An 18,467-nucleotide genomic window follows, 5' to 3' on the forward strand; every position below is an offset into this window, starting at 1 on the left:
CACCAGCTGAAGAGGGTTGCAAATGCATGGCCCAGGCAGGAGGAGAAAGGCCCCTCCATCCATCTCACCATCATCTATCACCATTCAGGACTTCTTTATACAACATACTGGCACCTGGCCAGTTATGATGCATTCCAGAGATGCAAGGATGGTTTAATATATACAACCCAGGGGGCCGGGCGGTGGCGCTGGAGGTAAGGTGCCTGCCTTGCCTGCGCTAGCCTAGGATGGACCGCGGTTCGATCCCCCGGCGTCCCATATGGTCCCCCAAGAAGCCAGGAGCAACTTCTGAGCGCATAGCCAGGAGTAACCCCTGAGCGTCACAGGGTGTGGCCCAAAAACCAAAAAAAAAAAAAAAATATATATATATATATATATATATACAACCCAATCAATACAACACATCAACTCCATAAAAGAAAAAAACTAATATCATATAATCATATCAATAGGTGCAGAGAAACGAAGTCCAGTACCCATTCATAAAAAATACTTCAGTAATATGGGAATTGAAGAAATTTGTCTCAATATAGATAAAACCATCAGAGACTCTTGTTCACTTTGGAAAAGTGAACATCTATGAATAGTTAAACAAATAATTGGGGAATAAGAAGATAGGAGGAATCAATTTGCCCAACCTTAAACTGTACTATAAAGCAGTAGTCATTAAAACACCATCATACTGGCATAGAGAAAGACCCTGAGATCAATGGAATAGATTTGGATATTCTGAGACTGACATCCAGATGTATGATCAACTGATTTTTAGTAAAGGATCAAGAAATGGAAAATGGAGAAAGGAAAGCCTCTGCAACAAGTGGTATTGGGAAAACTCGTCAGCACATGCAAAAGAGCAAACTCAGACTCCTATTTAAACCTTGCAAAATTGGATTAAAGACCTTGATATCAGACCTGAAGCCTAAGATACATAGAGAAAAACATAGGAAGAACATAGCATGACTTTGAAGCTAATGTTCTCCTTCAAGGAAGAAACACCACTGGTAAGCAAGGGAAGCAAAGATCAAGAAAAGGGACTCCATTAAACAGAGAAGCTTCCATACCTCAAAGGAAAAGGTGATGAGAATAATGGCTATCCATGGAATGGGAGAAACATTCACCCAGTACCCTTCTGATAAAGGGTTAATATTGAAGATCTATAGTGGACTGAAATTAGAAGAAATATTTATATTAGTATATATAATATATAAAATATTATAAGGTACTGTTTTTAGAAGAAAAAATATCACTGTGCTATAGCTCCGGCCCCTAATGATTTAATAAAATTTATGTTTAATTTTACCTTCTTTCTTATACACAATCCATACATTTATGAAATAGAAGAATACTTAACTGGTAAGGGAGATACCATGATCACAAAGGTGGTTTTCCCAGGGTGAGGCTTATCCATTGCACTCCAGATGTGCTGACCCCTGCTATTTAAAAAGAAAGAAGAAAGAAAGAAAGAAAGAAAGAAAGAAAGAAAGAAAGAAAGAAAGAAAGAAAGAAAGAAAGAAAGAAAGAAAGAAAGAAAGAAAGAAAGAAAGAAAGAAAGAAAGAGAAAGAAAGAAAGAGAGAGAAAGAGAGAGAAAGAGAAAGAAAGAGAGAGAAAGAGAGAGAAAGAGAAAGAAAGAGAGAAAGAAAGAGAAAAAAGAGAAAGAAAGAAAGAAGAAAGAAAAGAAAGAAAGAGAGAAAGAAAGAGAGAGAGAGAAAGAGAGAAAGAGAAAGAGAGAAAAAGAGAGAAAGAAGAAAGAAAGAAAGAAAGAAAGAAAGAAAGAAAGAAAGAAAGAAAGAATGAATGAATGATGACATTCTGCATGAATAGACTCACAGACAGTAACTGATCTAAATTTTTAGCTATTAAAATTGCCTCAGGCAAAAAATCAACAGACATTTAAATTGGATCTGTGGAGTAACTATCTCCTACTAACAGGTAGTAGTATGAATTGGTAACATGTACTTGTTTTTTTTTTTTTTTTTTTTTTTTTTGGTTTTTGGGCCACACCCGGCTTTGCTCAGGGTTTACTCCTGGCTGTCTGCTCAGAAATAGCTCCTGGCAGGCACGGGGGGACCATATGGGACACTGGGAATTCGAACCAACCACCTTTGGTCCTGGATCGGCTGCTTGCAAGGCAAACGCCACTGTGCTATCTCTCCGGGGCCCCATGTACTTGTTTTAAACTATAAGAAAACACAAAGTATTATATGATTCAGTAATTCACATCTGGCTATATAGCTTTCAAATTTCAAAATCAATATTTTGAGAGCTGCAACCTTAGTGTTCACTGTGGTCTTAGTCACAGTAGTCAAGATGAGTGGGCACAATCTCAATCTAGACAGTCTGACATCTCAACAAGATGACCACACCCAGAGATAGAGCTGTTTCTATGTGAAGAAAGTTGATGTCAAGGGAAATGTAAGCAAAATTAAGTAATATAAATAATTTCTTCTTTCTTTCTTTCTTTCTTTCTTCTTTCTTCTTCTTCTTTCTCTCTCTTTCTTTCTTTCTCTCTCTCTTTCTCTTTCTTTCTCTCTCTATTTTCTTTCTTTTTCTTTTTTTTCTTTCTTTCTCTCTCTTTTTCTTTCTTTCTCTCTCTTTTTCTTTCTTTCTTTCTTTCTTTTCTTTCTTCTTTCTTTTCTTTTTTTTTTTTTTTTTTTTTTTTTTTTCTTTCTTTCTTTCTTTCTTTCTTCTTTCTTTCTTTCTTCTTTCTTTCTTTCTTTCTCTTTCTTTCTTTCTTTTCTTTCTTTCTTTCTTTCTTTCTTTCTTTCTTCTTTCTTTCTCTTCTTTCTTTCTTTCTTTCTTCTTTCTTTCTTTCTTTCTTTCTTCCTTTCTTTCTTTCTTTTTCTTACTTTCTTTATTTCTTGCTTCCTTTCTTCTTTCTTTCTTTCTTTCTTTCTTTCTTCTTTCTTTCTTTCTTTTTCTTTCTGTTTTTGGACCACATCTGGGGTTACTTCTGGCTATGAACTCAGAAATCACTCCTGGCTTGGAGGACCCTATGGGATGCTGAGGATCGAACCACGATCCATCCTGGGTCAGCCATGTGCGTGCAAGGCAAACACCTTACCTCTGGGCCACTGCTCTGGCCCCACCAGGAGCGATTTCTGAACGCATATTCAGGAGTAACCCTGAGCATTACTGGGGTGTGGCCCCTCCCCCAAAATTACCTTGAGGCTCAAGAGATAGTACAGCGGTAAGGCTTTTGCCTTGCACACTGCCAACACATGATGGACCCTGGTTCAAATCTAGGCATCCCACGTGGTCCCCTGAGCACAGAACCAGGAGTAAACTCCTAGCATGACCAGGTGTTACCAAAAGAATTAAAATTTTTATTTTTTAATTAATTTATTTAAAAATTAATTTAAAAAATTAAAAAAATTAAATTAAAATTTACCTTGAAAAATTATATATGTATTCAACTTGATAGTTTTTTTTGTTTGTTTGTTTTTTTATTTTTTGCGGGGGCCACACCCGACGTTGCTCAGGGTTACTCCTGGCTCTCTGCTCAGAAATCACTCCTGGAAGGCACGGGGGACCATATGGGATGTCAGGATTCGAACCACCATTGGTGTCCTGGGTCAGCACTTGCAAGGCAAATGCGCTCCCGCTGTGCTATCTCTCCGGCCCCAACATGATAGTTTTTTTGTTTGTTTGTTTGGTTTTTTGGTTTTTGGGCCACACCCAGCATTGCTCAGGGGTTACTCCTGGCTGTCTGTTCAGAAATAGCTCTTGGCAGGCACGGGGGACCATATGGGACACCGGGATTCAAACCAGCCACCTTTGGTCCTGGATTGGCTGCTTGCAAGGCAAACGCCACTGTGCTATCTCTCCAGGCCCCAACATGATAGTCTTTTAGCATTTTTAGGAAGCACTAATGCTGAAACTGACATAGCCATTTAAAATTGACCAATGATTGGAAAAGAAGATATGGATATACAATGGCATCCTATTCAGCTACTAAATATGTGAATGTTTATCCTTTGCAGCAAAATAGGAAAAATGAGGCAATGTTTGATGTTAGTAATAAGAAGAAAAGATAGCATGGAGGTAAGGCGTTTTGCCTTTCATGCAGATGGTCATTGGTTCAAATCCCGCATCCCATATGGTCCCCGAGCCTGCCAGGAGCCAGGATAACCCCTGAGCATTGCCGGGTGTGACCCAAAAACAAACAAAAAAAAAAAAAAAAAAGAAGAAAAACAAATTTCACTTAAGTTTCTTATATAAAGAAAGAAATGTACTGAATCAAACAAATACCACCACTGATAATCATGACCAGAAAACTGGGCTTACCTTCGGGATTGAAGGCGTGAGGATAACAAAAGCTGCAGAGGGCTTCAAAGGATGCTGCTTCCATGATTTTGTTGTTGATGTTTGAAGTATCTTGAAATAAATTGCAGACAGCATTGCAAGCTTAGTTCATTGTTTCTGTCGATTCCATCCTGCTAATTTTCTTTAAAAGAACATTTTTAAGTGATAAATTATTTTAAGAAAATTTATTCCAAATGGAATTATAAATCAATAAAATTTATCATATTCTTCTTCTCTTCTTTTCCTTCTCCTTCTCCTCCTCCTCCTCCTCTTCCTCCTCCTCCTCCTCCTTCTTCTTCTTCTTCTTCGTCCACACCCAGTGATTCTCAGAGGTTACTCCTGGCTATGTGCTCAGAAATCATTCTTGGCTTGGGGGACCATATGGATACCAGGGGCTCGAACCTAGGCTAGCGCTGGCAAGGCAGATTTCTTACCACTTGAGTCACTGTAACGGCCCCAAATTTATCATATTCTAATAATACATGATTTTCTTTTTCATTGTTTGCTTAGAGCCTACACATTACTGTGTTCAGGGTTTAGGGTTTACTCCTCCCGTTGAACTTAAGAAACACTTCCTGGCAGTCCTCTAGGGGCCAGAAGATGTGCCAGGGATTACTAAATCATGCAGGTCTGTGCAAGACAAGCATAATTCATTTACACTGTACCATCACTCTAACATCAATAATACACTAAAACATATATAAAAATTATGAGAACATGGGGCCAGACTGATAACACAGTGGGAATGGCGTTTGCCTTGCACTCGGCTGATCCAGTTTAGATTCCTGCATCTCATACAGTACTCCGAGACTGCCAGGAGTGATTTCTGAACGCAGAACTAGGAGAAACTTCTGAGCACCACTTGGTGTGGCCCAAAAAGAAAAAAAAATTCTGAGAACTGCTAGGAAAATATTAGTAGATTTTATTTTCTTTGAATAACTAGAAAAAATAACTAAAAAGAGAAAATTGAAAGGCATCATCAACTGTTGCCAGAAACTGAAGACCAATGAAGATTTTGGTTTAAGATTTCAGCTAGGGGCCCGGAGAGATAGCACAGCGGTGTTTGCCTTGCAAGCAGCCGATCCAGGACCAAAGGTGGTTGGTTCGAATCCCGGTCCCATATGGTCCCCTGAGCCTGCCAGGAGCTATTTCTGAGCAGACAGCCAGGAGTAACCCCTGAGCACCGCCGGGTGTGACCCAAAAAACCAAAAAAAAAAAAAAAAAGATTTCAGCTACAGTACCCGGAGAGATAGCACAGCGGCGTTTGCCTTGCAAGCAGCTGATCCAGGACCAAAGGTGATTGGTTCGAATCCCGGTGTCCCATATGGTCCCCCGTGCCTGCCAGGAGCTATTTCTGAGCAGACAGCCAGGAGTAACCCCTGAGCACTGCCAGGTGTGGCCAAAAATAAACAAATAACCCCCCCCCAAAAAAAGATTTCAGCTACAAAAGGAAAACATTTCAATAAGCAGAACTACAACATGGTGTGTATCATTAATAATGATATATTGTGTACCTATAATTTGTAAAGATGGCTTTTGTTTACACCACACACAAATACATTCATAGGTAGCAAGCATGTGAGTGATGATTATTTTAACTAGATCCAGTACAGTTTCCAGATGCAATGGTAATAAAATCAGCATGTTATACATTTTAAATATGCATGGCTGTGCCTATTAACAATTTAACTGGAAAAAAATTAACACTATCTGATACAATCAGGTCAATGAGTGCTGGACATAGCATATTTCACTGGCCTCGACCTCCAGACGAATCCAATTGAACAAGACCATGAAGGGAGGGTGCAGGCTGCCAGGGAGGGTGATGAGAGTTCCCCAACAACAGAGCCCCTTCCCTGCCTTTCATCACCTCCCTTTTCTTCCCCTCTTCCTACAGCTCTCCTCTCTGTTCTCTCTCAACCTGAGAACGACATCCCCTCTGAAATTGCTTTAGAAAAGTGTTCCAGGGGCCGACGATAGCACATCGGTAAGGCGTTTACCTTGCAAGCAGCCAACATAGGACAGCGGTGGTTCCAATCCCAGCACCCCAAATGGTCCCCCGAGCTTGCCAGAAGTGACTTCTGACTGCAGACCCAGGAGTATAACCGCTGAGCGCTGCCAGGTGTGACCCCCTCCCCCCCAAAAAAGTGTTCCAATGTATTTGCACTAGTTGTGTATCCCAAAATATGAATTAAACCAACAAATCAAACAATGTTCTTGTTGCCTCTGCTAGTTTTCCTGACCCTGGGTGCGGTCAGGGACATGATGGGGTATGACACAGCTCATGGAGATTTGGGACATTGGTGATAGGAATGTTGCACTGGTGATGGGGGGGTGTTCTTTACATGACTACAACTACAATCATATTTGTAATCATGGTGCTTAAATAAAGATATTAAAATTAAAACAATTGTATTACAAAGTTATAGTCATTAAAATAGCATGGTACTGGAATAAAGACAAAACCTTCAGGTCAATGGAATGGACTTGAGTATTCATAGAATATTCCCATCATACAAGCAATTAATTTTTGATAAAGGGGCTATAAATGCAAAATGGAGCATGGAAATTCTCTTCAACAAGTGGTGTTCAGGTGAACGGTCAACCGCTTGCAAAAAAAGAGACTCAGACCTCCATCTAATATCATGCACAAAGGTCAAATCCAAATAGATTAAAGGCCTTCATATCAGACCCAAAACCATAATGTATAGAGAACAACACGTAGGTAAAATACTCCATGACATTTCATCACTCTCCAAAAAAGTGGAAGCAGAGATAAACAGATGGGACTATATTAAGCTGAGAAGCTTTTGCACCTGAAAGAAATAGTGCCTAGGATACAAAAGCCACCCACAGAATGGGAAACTATTCACCCAATACCCATCAGTTAAGGGGCTGATATCTGAGATATACAAAGTACTGACAGAACTTTACAAGAAAAAAACATCTAGGAGTCTTAGATATAGCACAGCAGTAGGGCATTTGCCTTGCACGTAGCTGATTCAGGACGAATGGTGGTTCAAATCCCAGCATCTCACATAGTCTCCATGCCTGCAGGAGATTTCTGAGTGCAGAGCCAGGAGTAGTAATCCCTGAGTGCCGCTGGATGTGGTCCAAAAACCAAGAAAAGAAAAACTACATATAACCCCATCAAAAAATGGGGAAAAGAAATGAACAATTTCTCAAAGAAGAAATACAAATGGCCAAAAGCCACATGAAAAAAATGTTCCACATCTTTAATCTATCAGGCATATGCAAATCAAAACAACAATGATGGGGGCTGGAAAGATAGCATGGAGGTAGGGCGTTTGCCTTGCATGCAAAAGAACTGTGGTTCGAAGCCCGACACCCCATATGATCCCCCGAGCCTACCAGGAGCGATTTCTGAGCATAGAGCCAGGAGTAACTCCTGAGCACTGCTGGGTGTGACCCAAAAACAAAAACAAAACAACAACAAAAAGAAACAAGAATGAGGTACCATCTCACGCCACTGGCACACATTACAAAGAGCAAGAACAATCAGTGCTGGAGGGGATGTGGAAAGAAAGGAACATTCATTTATTGTTGGTGGGAATGACATCTAGTTCAGCCTTTATAGAAAACAATATGGAGATTACTCAAAAAACTGAAAATTGAGCTCCGATATGATCCATCTCTACCACTCCTAAGGATATACTCTAGGAACACAAAAATACCATTCAAAAAATGCCTTTCTCTCACCTATACTCATTGCAGAGCTATTTACAATAGCCAGACTCTGAAAACAATAAAAATGCCTTTCAACAGATGAATGACTAAAGAAACTGTGGTACATATACACAATGGACTAGTATGCAGCTGTCAGGAGAGATGAAGTCATGAAATTTTCCTATACATGGATGTACATGGAACCTATTGTGCTAAGTGCAATAAGTCAGAGCGGAGAGAGATAGACACAGAATAGTCTCACTCATCTATGAGTTTTAAGAAAAATAAAAGACATTGTTATAATAATGCCCAGAGACTATAGAGATGAGGGCTAGAAGAACCGGCTCATGATATGAAGCTTACCACAAAGAGTGGTGAGTGCAGTTAGAGAAATAACTACACTGACAACTATGGTGACAATGTCAATGAGTGAGAAGCAGAATGCTTGTCTTGAATACAGGCGGTGGGGGGGTAGGGGGAGGAGGGAGATTGGAGGGACATTGGTGATGGGAATCGGGGGACCACTGGGATGCCAGGATTCGAACATAGGTGAATGGGGGTGTTCTTTTTGTGAATAAAACCCAACTACAGGGCCGGGCGGTGGCGCTCGAGGTAAGGTGCCTGCCTTACCTGCGCTAGCCTAGGAGACGGACCACGGTTCGATCCCCCGGCGTCCCATATGGTCCCCCAAGCCAGGAGCGACTTCTGAGCGCATAGCCAGGAGTAACCCCTGAGCGTCACCGGGTGTGGCCCAAAAACCAAAAAAAAAAAAAAAAAAAAAAAAAAAAAAAACCCAACTACAATCATGTTTGTAATCAAGGTGCTTAAATCAAGGTAATATTAAAAGAAAATAATAAAAGTACAAGTTTTGGGCCAGAGCAATAGCACATTGGGTAGGGTATTTGCCTTGCATGTGTCCAATGCATTTGATCCTCAGCATCCCATTCGTTCCCCGAGCCCATTAGGAGTGATTTCTGAGAGTAGATCCAGGAGTAACCCCTCAGAGCTGCTAGTAGTAGCCAAAAAATCACCACCACTACCAACAACAATAACAAAACAAGTTCTATCGCCCTCCCCCTAGAGTCCTCTGTGGCACCTGCCCTGTGCCTTGAGTTCATCCCAACATATCTACAGTATTGTGTTCTTTTCCACACTGTCCCCAAGCAACCAATTCTTTCCCTTGCCCACCATCAACCTCTGCCCTGGACCCTCCGTCTCTTGTCTGTTCGGTGCCTTCAGCTCTGGACTTTTTCTCCTCGGACACCAGCTTCCCTGCAGCACTCTCCTGGGAAGAAGCAGCAATAAATATCATCTTCTCAAGGCCAGGAGAGATAGCACAGCGGTAGGGCATTTGCCTTGCAAGCGGCTGACCTGGGACCAAAGGTTGTTCATATCCAGCATCCCAAATGGTCTCCCGTGCCTGCCAGGAGCGATTTCTGAGCAGATAGTCAGGAGTAACCGCTGAGTGCAGTCGGGTGTGACCCAAAAACAAAACAAACAAACAAAAATATCTTTTCTCTGGAAGTCAGGAGTGCTGTGAGACCTGGCATCCCAGCTTTGACTCAATGACCCATTAATTTTGTCACTAGCATTTGCACTGTTTTGGGCCTTGGTTGCACTTACCTGACAAACTCCCTTCTAGAATGAAGCTGGCCTGTAAAATCCCTATCAACTACCTCAAACAGGCCAGCCCAGCCATTGCAGTGTTAAACCACCAAATAGGCCAGTCCTAGCAACTGTGGCATTGATTCTTGAGGAAATGGTAGATTTCTACTTGCCTGTCATTTTTTATTGTTTTGTTTTGTTTTGTTGTTGTTGTTGTTGTTTTAGGGCCATGCTTTGCTTACTCCTGTTTTCATGCTCAGGGGTCATTCTGGCAGTGTGTAGGGGATCATATGCAATGTTGGGATGGGACTAGGGTTCACAGTAAGCAAGGCAAGGTAGGGGTTTAATCCTGCACTCTCTCCAGCCCGTTTTTAAACATCATTTGTTTGTTGGGGGGGGGCACACCCAGTGGCATTTAGGGGTTACTTTGTGCTCTGCACTCAGAAATTTCTTCTGGCAGGCTCAGGATTCCATATGGGATGCTGGGGATCAAACCTGGGTCATTCATGTGCAAGGCAAGTGCCCTACAAGCTGTGCTCTAAACTTGAAGCCTTTTTTTTTTTTTTTTTTTTTGGACCCAAATGCTTCCAGGGGATACTTCTAGCTCTGTGCTGAGAAATTGCTCCTGGCAGGCTCTGGAATCCATATGGGACACCAGGGATCAAACCCAGGTCCATCCTGGGTTATCCGTTTGCAAGGCAAAATGCCCCCTACTGCTGTGCTATCTATCCTGCCTCTAAACTTGATATCTTAATCATGTAAGTAACATGGTTATAGCAGGGTTTGAGTTTCCTGTGCTCATGTACAAAGTCACTGCACCCATCTCCTTCAAAGTAGCACTATTCTCTAACCTGTCCTCATGTCCCCTTGGATAGATCCTTACTTTTCTGCCCTTCCTCCTATTAGATTTCAGGTCATCTGATCAATGCTCAATCACTATTTCTTTAGGTCAAACAGTCTCCCTTTGTTGTTGTTTTTGTTTCTGTTTTGGGCCACACCCAATCACCTCAGGTGTTATTCCTGGCTCTTAGCTCAGGAATTACTTACTCCTGATGGGATGCCAGAGATTGAACCTGGATCTGCAGCATGCAACGTAATTGCTTTACCCACTGTTCTATGGCTCTGGCCCCAACGTTCTCCCATTTACACATTATTACCAATCTTCTCTGCTGCATTCAGATCTCTGACTCCTCTCCTTTATTCTCATCTTTGTCCTACCCTCCTCCTTTCTGAGGATGACCTTTCTTTCTGATTTCAGGATACATGAAAGTTAAGAGATAAAAGCTTCTTTAAATGTTTACTTCTAGGAACTCAAGAGATAGTACAGGGTTTAAGGCACTTGCCCTGCATGACACATGGTTTACCCTGAGTCCATCTCTAGCACTCCATTAGGTTCCCTGAACACTGCTAAGAGCAATCCCTGAGCACAAAGGCAAGACTAAGTTCTGAGCACTGTTAGGTGTGGCTCTCTCCCCCCAAAATATACCACACAGTGCAAATTAATTACAAAACACTTTGTAATTATTCCAAAAGATACAGGCATCTATAAAGTTGTGAGTGTGGAACCACTGCTGGAAATGTATGAAAATAAAAACCATTGACAAAAAAAAAAAAAAAAACTTAGGTAAAAGACTTAATATTTGGGACGGAAAAATCAACAAATATGGTAACAGGATGTGGATTTCCAAAAACAATGGCTTAGGGCCAGGTAGGTGGCGCTGGAGGTAAGGTGTCTGTCTGCCTTGCAAGCGCTAGCCAAGGAAGGACCGTGGTTCGATCCCCCCGGCATCCCATATGGTCCCCCAAGCCAGGGGCGATTTCTGAGCACATAGCCAGGAGTAACCCCTGAGCGTCAAACGGGGGTGGCCCAAAAAAAAAAAAAAAAAAAAAAAAAAAAAAACAATGGCTTAAATGTTAAGGATTAGGTGGAATGTTGAGAAATTCTGGGAAAATGAAGGAGGCTCTCATGCATTTGCCAAAACATTTCTGCTATAAAATCATACTTCGGTGAAAGCTGTTGTTTCACAGCACAGATCATTTTAGTAAAAATCGGTGCCAAAATACCCCAATGAGATTTATTTGACTCCATTCTAAGAATGAGCACAGAGTTTCAATGATCATCTATATTCTATTGGATAAAATACAGTGCTCTCTCTCTCTCTCTCTCTCTCTCTCTATATATATATATATATATATATATATGTATATATATATATATATACACACACATATACAATGTCACTCAAGGGTTACTCCTGGCTCTGTGCTCAGAAATTGCTCCTAGCAGGCTCAGGGGGCCATATGGGATGCTGGGGATCAAACCTGGGTCTGTCCTGGGTTGGCTGCATGCAAGGCAAATGATCTACCACTGTGCTGTTGCTCTGGCCCCTGATTTTATTTACTTTGGGGGGCTCTCCCAAGAGGTGCTCAGGAGGTCTGGGGCCCTGTCAGTGTCTCTTCACCCACCAGGCTCTTGGTTCAGTGTGAGCTTCTCAGGCCCTGCAAGGCAGGGAGGCCCAAACTTTTAGGACATGCCCAGGGGTACTTGGGGGCCTTTTGGGCAATTTTGGCAGGACTTTGTGGTGCCAGGAACTGAGCATGGTGGGAGGCATGCTAGGCATGTGTCCCCACAGCTGGTCTGTTCCTGGTCTCTAAATTATCTGCATGATCTCATTTTATTTTAATTTGGCCCAACAACAGATGAGTGACTAAAGAAACTGTGGTACATATACACAATGGAATATTATGCAGTTGTCAGGTTACAGGACATGCCTAAGCTTTTAGGGGGGCTCAGACCACCAGATGTATCCTCAGATTTTCCTGGTGGGTAGAACTAATTTAACCCCCATGGGGTCCTCAAAAGGCCAGCTGTGGACACCTTTTTCCCCTGCGTGGATGGTTGAGAAATTTCCAGAGACGCCTGGCATTACATTTTTACCCAGTATTTGACTAGCTCTCCTTTGTATATATCAGGCAAAAGAATAGCTTCTGTCAAATAATTTGGCTCAGAAATTCCAGCACCAAAGTTTATTTGAGAACCCCTTTTTCTGGATATAGTCAGCCCTAAAAGCAAAGACAATTTTTTTCTCCTTTTCAAATATGTCCTTTGCAGCTGCAGTTTCTGGTAATAAAGGGTGTAACCAGAATACAGATTTTGACTTTTGACCCTCCTTTAGAAATAGGGAAGCTCATTCCTGGGGATTTGGTACCTCCCTTCATTTAACCTCTAAAACAATAGAGTCCAGCCTAGAAAGACCAAGTTTCTAGATATTTCCTACTTTCTCCTAATCCTGATTTTTGCATTTAAAGTAAGCTTGCAAGGAGTTACCATGAGTTGTGTGACCTTCTCTCTTGTAACTTAGAATTTTTAGTCACACCCATTGCTTAAGTATTGTTATTGTTGTACTAGGCTTTGTGATTACAATTATTCTTCACCTGTTGCTAATTTTACCCCTATAAATTCCCCTGCTCAAAAAATTAAACCTGTCATACTTCTGCCAGAAACCTGTTGACCCCACATTCTCCGTGTGGTTTCATTTATTTCATATTTCATATTCGGCCACTCATGCTCCCGCTTTCCTATCATGTAGTGCTATGACCCATGAGAATTGCTGAGATGCAAGACATCCACAGCAGTCAGGAGATATGAAGTCATGAAATTTTCCTATACATGGATGGACATGAAAACTATTATGCTGAGTTAAATAAGTCAGAGAGAGAGAGAGTGAGAGAGAAAGAGAGAGAATAGTGTCACTCACTTGTGGGATTTAAGAAAAATAAAAGACATTATTGTTTTGTTTTTGTTTTGTTTTGTTTTTGTTTTTTGGTCACACCCAGCAGAGCTCAGGGGTTACTCCTGGCTCTACGCTTAGAAATCGCTCCTGGCAGGCTCAGGGGACCATATGGGATGCCAGGATTTGAACCACTGTCCTTCTGCATGCAAGGCAAACGCTCTACCTCCATGCTATCTCTCCGGCCCAAAAGACATTATTGTCATAATGCACAGAGACAATAAAAGTGAGGGCTGGAAGATCCTGGCTTGGTATAAAGCTTATCACAAAGAGTGGTGAAATAACTACACTGACTAGAGAAATAACTACACTAAAAACTATCATGACAATGGTAGTGAGTGAGAGAAAGAGAATGTCTGTCTCAAATACAGGCAAGGGGTAGAAGAAGAGGGAGATGGGAGACATTGGTGGTGGGAAGGGTGCACTGGTGAAGGGGGTGATCTTTTCATTCTGGTTTGTTTTTGTTTTGGGGTTGCACCTGGTGATGCTCAGGGGTTACTCCTGGCTCTGTGCTCAGAAGTTGCTCCTGGCTTGGGGGACCATATGGGACATGAGGGATTGAATTGTGGTCAGTTCTCGGTCAGCCACATGCAAGGCAAATGCCCTACCACTGCGCCATGTCTCGGGCCCCATGGGGGTGATTTTTTATGACTGAAACTGAGCTATAAACATGTTTGTAATCATGGTACTTAAAGATATTATAAAAAATAATTTGGGCTATAAGGGGCTACTCCAGGCTCTGTGCTCAGGAGTAGATCCTGGCAGTGTTTAGGGAACCATACAGTGCCAGGGATAGAACCTGAGCTTCTGTATACAAAGCACTCAGCCTACTGAGTACATGGCTTCACATTTACCATTTTTTCCGGCATATAAGATGACTGGGTGTATAAGATGACCCCCTACTTTTCCTGTTAAAATATAGGGTTTGGGCTATATTTGCAGTATACCTCTCTTTTAACGCACACCAAATGGAAATGAAAAAAATGTAAGAGAAAAAGAGAAGAACCCTCAAAGGTGAACAGTATATGTTTAATAAAGCTAGAATTTGGAGTGCCAACAATCATTTTACATATGTCATTTGTAGTGAGTGACTGTGATTTTTTAAATTGTGATCTACATTGAGAGCAGGGAGAGGGGGCTCCTCCAAGAGCAGAAGGCTGGGATGCAGTGATTAATAGGACAGCTAGAGGGAGACAGAGTGCCTCCTCTGTGTCCCATAAAAGCTGAACAGAGGATTGAGCACTGGAAAGCAGCATACCCAGCAGCTGGATGAGATGTGGAGCTCGATGAATCAGGACAAGCAGAGGACTGAGCACTGGAAAGCCACATACCAGCAATGACACCCAGTGGCTAGATGGGATGCAGCAGTAAGAGGGGGGCGAATCACTCATCCCTGAAGCTGGAGTAAGTTTTAACATGCTGTATACTGGCGTATAAGACGACCCCTGACTTTTAAGAAGTTTTTCATGGGTTAAAAAGTTGTCTTATACTCTGGAAAATACAATATATAAAAAGCTGCCACTAGCTTTAGAGAATTACAACAGTGGACTATGAACTGACACAATTGCCTTTTGACTGACTCACTTGGGAGAGTGACCTGACCTGTGCCTTATCTAGGCCCAGGTGGCACTAGACTGAGGCAGTTCCCATGTAGGGAGGTTTGTGCCCAAGATACAGGGTCAAGCGGGTAAAAGGGATGACACCCCTGAGTCCTCAAGTCCTGGTTAGTAGAAACAGTGAATGCCCAGAGAGACATCCAAGTAAGGGGCCTGCTAAGTCACCCCTGCCTTTACCTAAAACAAAGGCTTTCCCCCAATTTCCTCTTTCTTTCCACCAAGTTCTTTGACTTGACCCGGAGAGGTGCTTTTGTCTCTCACTTGACCTTCCCCTTCCTGGTTGAATTTGGACTGGTAGAATAAAAAGAGGTTTGAGTTTGGCTTGACCTGTGGAAACCATGAGGCAAGAAGCCAACCAACGCTATGATTTTCTCCTGATTGGCTTGGTTTATTAATTCTTCATGGCTACCCTGCTTCAGACACATTCACACGGGTTTGGAAATAAGGCACATGGGGTGATTTTTTTTTTTTTTTTTTTTTTTGGTTTTTGGGCCACACCCGGTAACGCTCAAGGGTTACTCCTGGCTATGTGTTCAGAAGTTGCTCCTGGCTTGGGGGACCATATGGGACACCGGGGGATCGAACCGCGGTCCGTCCAAGGCTAGCGCAGGCAAGACAGGCATCTTACCTTTAGCGCCACCGCCCGGCCCCACATGGGGTGATTTTACAGGGGCCAGAGAAGTGGTTTAAAGATTAGGCCTTCCCTTTCTTCCCTTTCTCTCCCTTTCTCTCCCCTACTCCCTTCCCTTCTCTGCCCTTTCCTCCTTCCAATTTTCCCCCCTCCCCTCTCCTTCCCATCCTTCTCTCCTTCCTTTCTTCCCTTCCTTCCATCCTTCCCCACCTCTTCCTGTACTTTCCTTCCTTCTCATCTTCCCTTTCCCATTCTTTCCTTCCCCCTTCCCCTCTTTTCCCTTTTCCCCTCTTTTCCTTTTCCTCCCCTTCCTTTCCTGCCATCCCATTACCTTCTTTTTCCATTCTCCCCTCCCCTCCCCTTCTATTCTTTTTTCTTTTCTTCCACTCCCTTTCCTTTCCCTCCTACTTCATCCCCTCCTTTCTCTTCCCCTCTCTACCTCTCCCTTTCCTGCTCTCTCTTCTCTCTACCTCATCCTCCCTTCCTCCTTTCCCCTCCCCTTTCCTCCTCACCCCTGTAGAAGGCTGCTGGCTTCTAACTGAAAACTCATGGGTTTTCCTTTGCTTTTGCGGCTCTGAGCTGATCGTGTTCAATTGAGCCTGCTTTTTAAGAGCAAATTTCATAGAGGGTCAGCAGCACCCAAGACTTGGCTGAACCTTGTGCTTTTTCTATTAATTACAAACCAAAGCTCCAGAGAGGAAAACCACTGACCCAGAAATTAAGATTAACTAAATGGGATTTTTTTAATGCAAAATCTCTCCCTCTACTTATCTGTTCTTGGAAGTACTTTCCACACACACAAGAGCAGCAGGGATCCAAAGGGAACAGCAGGAAGAGCCTGATTCTCCCTAAGCACCAGCGTGGTAGAAAAATAAAGCAGTGGTGCTAGAGATACTACAAGGGTGAAGGTCTAACAGGCACCTGCCTTGCATAGCTCTGACCCTGGTTCAGTCTCTGGTACCACTAAGGTCCCCAAACACTGTGAGGTGCAACCCCTGAGCACAGAACCAGGAGTAGTCCCTGAGGACCTCTATCGTGGCTCCAAAACCAGACCAAGAAAAGAAATATGAGGCTGGAGAGCTAGTACAGTGGGTGGGTAAGGTGCTTGCCTTGCACATGACAGTCTTACAGTCTTAACTGGCATTGAAGATGGTCCCTCCAACCCATCAGAAGTGATCCTGGAGCAAGGAACCAGGTTGTGGTCCTAAACCAAGCAATGAAACTTTAAGGATGGAGAGGCTGGAATGATAGCATAGTGGGTAGGGCATTTGTCTTGCATGTGGCAAGAAGAAGAAGAAGAAGAAGAAGAAGAAGAAGAAGAAGAAGAAGAAGAAGAAGAAGAAGAAGAAGAAGAAGAAGAAGAAGAAGAAGAAGAAGAAGAACAACAACAACAACAACAACAACAACAACAACAAAAAGAAGAACAAGAAGAACAACAACAACAATAACAAAAAGAAGAAGAAGAACAAGAAGAACAAGAAGAAGAACAAGAAAAGAAGAACAAGAACAAGAAGAACAAGAACAAGAACTTCAAGAATGGAGGAAAAGGGAGGGAAGGGAGGGGCTGGAACGATAGCACAGTGGTGGGGCATTTGCCTTGCATGTGGCCTACACAGGATGAATCCTGGTTCAATTCCTGGCATCCCATATGGTCCCCCAAGCCAGAACTTATTTGTTTTTCTTTCTTTTTTGGGGGGGTCACACCCAGTGGTACTCAGGGGTTACTCCTGGCTCTGCACTTAGAAATCACTCCTGGCAGGCATGGGGGACCATATGAGATGCCAGGATTCAAACCACAGTCTGTCCTGGATCAGTTGCCAGGAGCAATTTCTGAGCACAGAGCCAGGAGTAACTCCTAAAAGTCACTGGGTGTGGCCCACCCCCCAAAAAGAAATGAGAAAAATCCAAAAAAATATCAGAACTGAAAAACATGGCAGTAAAATGAAAACCTCACTAGAAAGCCTCAGCAGCAGAGATATAGCTGCTGGGGACAAAATCAATGAGCTGGAAGATGAGCTGCATAACACCTCCATTCAACAGAAGAAATTGGATAAGAGTCATAAAATAAATGAACACAAGATGGGAAATATCCTCAAAATAAGTAAACAGACAACAATAGACCTTTGGGATAAATTTAACAGAAAAAAACTACAGATCATTAGAGTCCCAAAGGGGCAGGGAGAGAAAACCCCTACGAAGAAGTAATAGTCAAAGACATCATCATTGAGAAATTCCCATAGCTGAACAATGCTTGCACCCACATCCTGGAGGCCCAAAGACTACCTGTTAAAAGAGGTCCACCCAAAAGCACCCCAAGGCATACCTTAGTTACAGTGATGAAAACCAGAGATAGAGATCAAATACTCAAAGCAGCAAAATCAAAAAGGGAAATTACATACAAAGAAGCAAACTTAAGACTTACAAGGGATTTATCACAAGCAGCCCTCCAGGCCCGAAGACAGTGGCGGTATATAATGAAAACAGATGCCGAGGCTCAACCTAAGACTTCTACACATGTGTGCACACACACCTGTACATATAATAGATGCATGCACACCCCACATGTACAGGAATACACATGGCCATGTGCATATGAACAGGCATACACAAAGCCACACACACAGCTACACAGTCTGCTTGAAATCCAGCCACTTTCTGGCAAGGCCTTGCTCTTTCCTCTTATTTACATGCGGCCCCAGGGGACTTACAAAAGCCAGGCAAATTTCTGAATGAGTAGAAAGTACTCCATGGAGTGCTGTGTTTCCCTCGTGCCTGGCAGGACTCTGGCAGTGATGAATGATCGAAGTTACTCTCCTCCAGAGCGATGGACAATC

Source organism: Suncus etruscus, chromosome 2, assembly GCF_024139225.1.
Source record: "Suncus etruscus isolate mSunEtr1 chromosome 2, mSunEtr1.pri.cur, whole genome shotgun sequence".
Taxonomy (NCBI): Eukaryota; Metazoa; Chordata; class Mammalia; order Eulipotyphla; family Soricidae; genus Suncus; species Suncus etruscus.